This window comes from Salvelinus fontinalis, chromosome 11 (assembly GCF_029448725.1).
Source record: "Salvelinus fontinalis isolate EN_2023a chromosome 11, ASM2944872v1, whole genome shotgun sequence".
Taxonomy (NCBI): domain Eukaryota; kingdom Metazoa; phylum Chordata; class Actinopteri; order Salmoniformes; family Salmonidae; genus Salvelinus; species Salvelinus fontinalis.
Genome location: NC_074675.1, coordinates 28,171,525 through 28,177,524, shown reverse-complemented (window position 1 = coordinate 28,177,524; position 6,000 = coordinate 28,171,525). Strand labels below are relative to the sequence as shown.

The 6,000-nt window shown below is 42.1% G+C and overlaps 5 non-coding genes across 5 annotated transcripts; all 5 read right to left on the bottom strand.

The window, feature by feature from the left end:
• Nucleotides 1-338: 338 nt before the first annotated feature.
• On the bottom strand, nt 339-412 carry trnan-guu (transfer RNA asparagine (anticodon GUU)). Its single transcript has one exon. It is a non-coding gene; the product is annotated as a tRNA-Asn (tRNA).
• A 1,107-nt stretch (nt 413-1,519) lies between these two features.
• On the bottom strand, nt 1,520-1,593 carry trnan-guu (transfer RNA asparagine (anticodon GUU)). The gene has a single exon. It is a non-coding gene; the product is annotated as a tRNA-Asn (tRNA).
• A 1,107-nt stretch (nt 1,594-2,700) lies between these two features.
• trnan-guu (transfer RNA asparagine (anticodon GUU)) lies at nt 2,701-2,774 on the bottom strand. Its single transcript has one exon. It is a non-coding gene; the product is annotated as a tRNA-Asn (tRNA).
• Nucleotides 2,775-3,879: 1,105 nt separating this feature from the next.
• On the bottom strand, nt 3,880-3,953 carry trnan-guu (transfer RNA asparagine (anticodon GUU)). Its single transcript has one exon. It is a non-coding gene; the product is annotated as a tRNA-Asn (tRNA).
• A 1,102-nt stretch (nt 3,954-5,055) lies between these two features.
• On the bottom strand, nt 5,056-5,129 carry trnan-guu (transfer RNA asparagine (anticodon GUU)). Its single transcript has one exon. It is a non-coding gene; the product is annotated as a tRNA-Asn (tRNA).
• Nucleotides 5,130-6,000: the final 871 nt, after the last annotated feature.

Here is a 6,000-nt window from a genome sequence, read left to right as displayed (position 1 = left end):
TCACACACACACACACTGGACCAACATTGTCCTTCAAGCGAGATAAATATAAATGCTAAAGTTTTTCATGCCAGATTGACATATTTTACATTGGAATACTAGCCGGATTAATATTAATAAATGATATGTTCCTTGGAGACCACAGAATGATCAAGCTATTGAGTAACAGAAGATTACAGAACATTGACAGCCATTTTACCAGTAGGTATAGCAAATTGTCATCTTTCACGTTCAACAACACACCAATCACATAAGATAACAGGAGGCACAGCAGGTCAAAAACTAGCCTACTGTAAGTCCAGGACGTTGTTTCGACAACTGCAGAAATGTAAAGCTAGCGTCCCTGGGTGGGCTCGAACCACCAACCTTTAGATTAACAGTCTAACGCGCTAACCAATTGCGCCACAGAGACCTACAATTACATTGACCCTCAGCAGGTGCAAGTCGCATGGAAGATCACTACAAGTCAGGAAGGGTCTGTTCACATCGCTACATTCTGAAAAATGTCATCCCTGGATGGTGTCAAAGCACCACCCTTTAGATTGACAGTCCACGCGGTAACAGATTGCGCTACAGAAGCTTGTGGTGGAATTGACCCTCAGCCAGCCAAAGTCACAGGGAATCTCAATTCAAGTCTTGGATGTCGCTTCATGGAGCACTACAAACTGAAAACTCTCATCCCTGGGTCGGCTCAAACCACCAACCTTTAGGTTAACAGTCTAACGCGCTAACCAATTGCACAACAGAGATTTGTGGTGTATTTGACCCTGACAGTTGACCTCTGGCCATCCGTGATCTCATCCAACTGTACATGGAGTTTACGACACAACAACACTTTGTTCCAATGGTTGTGTCAAGGTGCAACGAAAGTGCCACAACATTTTCAAGGAAGTAGCCCTGTAGTTTTCTAACGTTTGTTAGCTTTTTGAATGGCCTTAAAAGGGCAAAAATGCCGAGCAATCTTCGTCAGCGCAACATTTTATTAAAAGGCATCTGGCAGGAGTAAATTCAGCCACAATCACGAATATCATTTGATAAATATATATCTTAAACCACTGCATTTTCAAGAATGTAATATATAATCTTCAAATTCATTCATAATAATTAGGGGACTGACCCCGGAAGTATGATATAATGGCGAGTCACTTTCATGGCATACAGGCACACATATACACACAATCACACACACACACACACTGGACCAACATTGTCCTTCAAGCGAGATAAATATAAATGCTAAAGTTTTCCATGCCAGATTGACATATTTTACATTGGAATACTAGCCGGATTAATATTAATAAATGATATGTTCCTTGGAGACCACAGAATGATCAAGCTATTGAGTAACAGAAGATCACAGAACATTGACAGCCATTTTACCAGTAGGTATAGCAAATTGTCATCTTTCACGTTCAACAACACACCAATCACATAAGATAACAGGAGGCACAGGAGGTCAAAAACTAGCCTACTGTAAGTCCAGGACGGTGTTTCCACAACAGCAGAAATGTAAAGCTAGCGTCCCTGGGTGGGCTCGAACCACCAACCTTTAGATTAACAGTGTAATGCACTAACCAATTGCGCCACAGAGACCTACAATTACACCGACCCTCAGCAGGTGCAAGTCGCATGGAAGATCACTACAAGTCAGGAAGGGTCTGTTCACATCGCTACATTCTGAAAAATGTCATCCCTGGATGGTGTCAAAGCACCACCCTTTAGATTGACAGTCCACGCGGTAACAGATTGCGCTACAGAAGCTTGTGGTGGAATTGACCCTCAGCCAGCCAAAGTCACAGGGAATCTCAATTCAAGTCCAGGATGTCGCTTCATGGAGCACTACAAACTGAAAACTCTCATCCCTGGGTCGGCTCAAACCACCAACCTTTAGCTTAACAGTCTAACGCGCTAACCAATTGCACAACAGAGACTTGTGGTGTATTTGACCCTGACAGTTGACCTCTGGCCATCCGTGATCTCATCCAACTGTACATGGAGTTTACGACACAACAACACTTTGTTCCAATGGTTGTGTCAAGGTGCAACGAAAGTGCCACAACATTTTCAAGGAAGTAGCCCTGTAGTTTTCTAACGTTTGTTAGCTTTTTGAATGGCCTTAAAAGGGCAAAAATGCCGAGCAATCTTCGTCAGCGCAACATTTTATTAAAAGGCATCTGGCAGGAGTAAATTCAGCCACAATCACGAATATCATTTGATAAATATATATCTTAAACCACTGCATTTTCAAGAATGTAATATATAATCTTCAAATTCATTCATAATAATTAGGGGACTGACCCCGGAAGTATGATATAATGGCGAGTCACTTTCATGGCATACAGGCACACATATACACACAATCACACACACACACACACTGGACCAACATTGTCCTTCAAGCGAGATAAATATAAATGCTAAAGTTTTCCATGCCAGATTGACATATTTTACATTGGAATACTAGCCGGATTAATATTAATAAATGATATGTTCCTTGGAGACCACAGAATGATCAAGCTATTGAGTAACAGAAGATCACAGAACATTGACAGCCATTTTACCAGTAGGTATAGCAAATTGTCATCTTTCACGTTCAACAACACACCAATCACATAAGATAACAGGAGGCACAGGAGGTCAAAAACTAGCCTACTGTAAGTCCAGGACGGTGTTTCCACAACAGCAGAAATGTAAAGCTAGCGTCCCTGGGTGGGCTCGAACCACCAACCTTTAGATTAACAGTCTAACGCGCTAACCAACTGCGCCACAGAGACCTACAATTAAACTGACCCTCAGCAGGTGCAAGTCGCATGGAAGATCACTACAAGTCAGGAAGGGTCTGTTCACATCGCTACATTCTGAAAAATGTCATCCCTGGATGGTGTCAAAGCACCACCCTTTAGATTGACAGTCCACGCGGTAACAGATTGCGCTACAGAAGCTTGTGGTGGAATTGACCCTCAGCCAGCCAAAGTCACAGGGAATCTCAATTCAAGTCCAGGATGTCGCTTCATGGAGCACTACAAACTGAAAACTCTCATCCCTGGGTCGGCTCAAACCACCAACCTTTAGCTTAACAGTCTAACGCGCTAACCAATTGCACAACAGAGACTTGTGGTGTATTTGACCCTGACAGTTGACCTCTGGCCATCCGTGATCTCATCCAACTGTACATGGAGTTTACGACACAACAACACTTTGTTCCAATGGTTGTGTCAAGGTGCAACGAAAGTGCCACAACATTTTCAAGGAAGTAGCCCTGTAGTTTTCTAACGTTTGTTAGCTTTTTGAATGGCCTTAAAAGGGCAAAAATGCAGAGCAATCTTCGTCAGCGCAACATTTTATTAAAAGGCATCTGGCAGGAGTAAATTCAGCCACAATCACGAATATCATTTGATAAATATATATCTTAAACCACTGCATTTTCAAGAATGTAATATATAATCGTCAAATTCATTCATAATAATTAGGGGACTGACCCCGGAAGTATGATATAATGGCGAGTCACTTTCATGGCATACAGGCACACATATACACACAATCACACACACACACACTGGACCAACATTGTCCTTCAAGCGAGATAAATATAAATGCTAAAGTTTTTCATGCCAGATTGACATATTTTACATTGGAATACTAGCCGGATTAATATTAATAAATGATATGTTCCTTGGAGACCACAGAATGATCAAGCTATTGAGTAACAGAAGATTACAGAACATTGACAGCCATTTTACCAGTAGGTATAGCAAATTGTCATCTTTCACGTTCAACAACACACCAATCACATAAGATAACAGGAGGCACAGCAGGTCAAAAACTAGCCTACTGTAAGTCCAGGACGTTGTTTCGACAACTGCAGAAATGTAAAGCTACCGTCCCTGGGTGGGCTCGAACCACCAACCTTTAGATTAACAGTCTAACGCGCTAACCAATTGCGCCACAGAGACCTACAATTACATTGACCCTCAGCAGGTGCAAGTCGCATGGAAGATCACTACAAGTCAGGAAGGGTCTGTTCACATCGCTACATTCTGAAAAATGTCATCCCTGGATGGTGTCAAAGCACCACCCTTTAGATTGACAGTCCACGCGGTAACAGATTGCGCTACAGAAGCTTGTGGTGGAATTGACCCTCAGCCAGCCAAAGTCACAGGGAATCTCAATTCAAGTCTTGGATGTCGCTTCATGGAGCACTACAAACTGAAAACTCTCATCCCTGGGTCGGCTCAAACCACCAACCTTTAGGTTAACAGTCTAACGCGCTAACCAATTGCACAACAGAGACTTGTGGTGTATTTGACCCTGACAGTTGACCTCTGGCCATCCGTGATCTCATCCAACTGTACATGGAGTTACGATACAACAACACTTTGTTCCAATGGTTGTGTCAAGGTGCAACGAAAGTGCCACAACATTTTCAAGGAAGTAGCCCTGTAGTTTTCTAACGTTTGTTAGCTTTTTGAATGGCCTTAAAAGGGCAAAAATGCCGAGCAATCTTCGTCAGCGCAACATTTTATTAAAAGGCATCTGGCAGGAGTAAATTCAGCCACAATCACGAATATCATTTGATAAATATATATCTTAAACCACTGCATTTTCAAGAATGTAATATATAATCTTCAAATTCATTCATAATAATTAGGGGACTGACCCCGGAAGTATGATATAATGGCGAGTCACTTTCATGGCATACAGGCACACATATACACACAATCACACACACACACTGGACCAACATTGTCCTTCAAGCGAGATAAATATAAATGCTAAAGTTTTCCATGCCAGATTGACATATTTTACATTGGAATACTAGCCGGATTAATATTAATAAATGATATGTTCCTTGGAGACCACAGAATGATCAAGATATTGAGTAACAGAAGATCACAGAACATTGACAGCCATTTTACCAGTAGGTATAGCAAATTGTCATCTTTCACGTTCAACAACACACCAATCACATAAGATAACAGGAGGCACAGGAGGTCAAAAACTAGCCTACTGTAAGTCCAGGACGGTGTTTCCACAACAGCAGAAATGTAAAGCTAGCGTCCCTGGGTGGGCTCGAACCACCAACCTTTAGATTAACAGTGTAATGCGCTAACCAATTGCGCCACAGAGACCTACAATTACATCGACCCTCAGCAGGTGCAAGTCGCATGGAAGATCACTACAAGTCAGGAAGGGTCTGTTCACATCGCTACATTCTGAAAAATGTCATCCCTGGATGGTGTCAAAGCACCACCCTTTAGATTGACAGTCCACGCGGTAACAGATTGCGCTACAGAAGCTTGTGGTGGAATTGACCCTCAGCCAGCCAAAGTCACAGGGAATCTCAATTCAAGTCCAGGATGTCGCTTCATGGAGCACTACAAACTGAAAACTCTCATCCCTGGGTCGGCTCAAACCACCAACCTTTAGCTTAACAGTCTAACGCGCTAACCAATTGCACAACAGAGACTTGTGGTGTATTTGACCCTGACAGTTGACCTCTGGCCATCCGTGATCTCATCCAACTGTACATGGAGTTTACGACACAACAACACTTTGTTCCAATGGTTGTGTCAAGGTGCAACGAAAGTGCCACAACATTTTCAAGGAAGTAGCCCTGTAGTTTTCTAACGTTTGTTAGCTTTTTGAATGGCCTTAAAAGGGCAAAAATGCCGAGCAATCTTCGTCAGCGCAACATTTTATTAAAAGGCATCTGGCAGGAGTAAATTCAGCCACAATCACGAATATCATTTGATAAATATATATCTTAAACCACTGCATTTTCAAGAATGTAATATATAATCGTCAAATTCATTCATAATAATTAGGGGACTGACCCCGGAAGTATGATATAATGGCGAGTCACTTTCATGGCATACAGGCACACATATACACACAATCACACACACACACACTGGACCAACATTGTCCTTCAAGCGAGATAAATATAAATGCTAAAGTTTTTCATGCCAGATTGACATATTTTACATTGGAATGCTAGCC